Raw genomic sequence first — 1829 nt, 5'->3', positions numbered from 1 at the left:
GAACTTCTGTTTTGAAATTAAGCCAGCGCCTGAAGAAACTTCAAATTAGAATACCTCTTTTCAGCAAAAAAGACTCGTGCAAATCTGGGCTAACTACTTTGGCTGATCAGTGTGAGTTTTTTGTAAATATTTTTCAAATAATTTTCAAAAATTCTTTTAAACGAAATCGAATAACCTTCTACTTTTAGTGAAGATAACGAGACTACACACACAATTTCGGTTGGGTTTGCGGAAGGGCAATTTTCGCCACAAGAAGTCTCACTCGTATTATTTTTTTCTAGCACTCAAGTAATGTTCAATAAGTCGCTTATTTGACATTGCAAATTGAAATGTTGACAGCTGCTATAAATGAAGGAGTAGGACACATATAGTCGCTATCCAAAACACCAGTACATTGAGAAATGTGTCAAAAAAGTTGAGTATGTACTACGTATTTTTTTATTATTTGGAGGCCGGATAAGATAAAAATTCGGAGCAAGTTCATTAAAAGACCTCGAACTGTTTAACTATATTTGCGTATAAGCAGGAAAAATTTCGACTGCGAGCAAGTTTAGGAACCGTTAGAAAGTGATTAAAATCTCTGTCTTGTTGGCCAAGCAAGCGGCATGTCTTTGCTTACTTTTTCCATAGAGCATTCAGGATTTCTTCCTTAACGAGAGCACAGTTCGAATCATAGATCAACTTATACAGATTCTAATGCAAAAGGTAAACGTACCAACGTATCTAGGGCCTTGGCGCGGTCAATTTGTTTTAAAATACAACGACTCATGCGAGCGTTTTCAAAAAGTTTACGAAATGTGAGGAGGCAGAAATTTGTTTCAGGCTTCCCTGCAAGGTGTGTATGCTGTATATATTGTATGCTGTATCATACATACATATGTATATATGTACGTGGTTAAGTACGTTTTGATTTTAAAACTACTGAATACCTCACCCAAACCACCAAATCGATCAAAAACAAATAACGATAACCTGACTATCGCCTGCTAATCACTAATTCAGACAGCAACGCGCGCATTCTATGGTGGCTTATGCGAGATTTAAATTCGTTTCGATATATGCATGGCTATACTATGTATGTGTGTACATACATATATGCTATAGATATGTGTATGTAAATATAGTCAAGTTTGTTTTAAAATAAATGAGTTACCGAACTAAATAAAAGCCTCTTATTTATAAACCTTGCTTCGTATGACCTTGTAGTTTTTTTTGTAAATAAATTTAAAATTTTTGGAACGTTCATCACTGCAGAGGAAGCGAAAAATTGTCATAAAATAAACTAACCGCATAACGAATATTTTTATCAACCTAATGAAAATATTCGCGCACTTATGTAAGAAGACGTTGGAGAAGAAAAAAATAAAAATAAATAAAAAATATAGTACTTTTACGTTTGCTTGAATGATTCGTGTAAATAAAACTAAATTTCAACAGCAACGCTGATAAGCGTTAAGGGCGAAAGCGAGTCTGTGTAATAATTTTGTATGTATGTATGTTGAATATTAACAAACAGAAAAGCGAAAATAATTCAAATATTATTGTGGAAGTTTTTGCGCTTGACTAGCAATCGTCGGAAACGCTGAATTTTTGGCAAGAACAGCATAAAATTAATGCGGCTCCTAACACTCTAAACAAATTTACGGATATTTTCATTTTAGTTTCGCCCAAAGCTTGTATAAAATGGCTGCTTTCCTAATACAATAAAAATATATAACATTTATGTTTAACAAATACAATCGAGTCTAGTTAAACTTTTTAATAAAATTATTGGCACAAGGCACTATAGGAAATTTGATCAGCTTTTGTGGCAAAAAGTAATTTTCCGT

The sequence above is a fragment of the Rhagoletis pomonella genome, unplaced genomic scaffold, assembly GCF_013731165.1.
Source record: "Rhagoletis pomonella isolate Grant_MI unplaced genomic scaffold, Rhpom_1.0 Rhpom_scaffold_00012, whole genome shotgun sequence".
In the NCBI taxonomy this organism is placed as follows: Eukaryota; Metazoa; Arthropoda; class Insecta; order Diptera; family Tephritidae; genus Rhagoletis; species Rhagoletis pomonella.
This window is presented reverse-complemented; position numbering follows the sequence as displayed.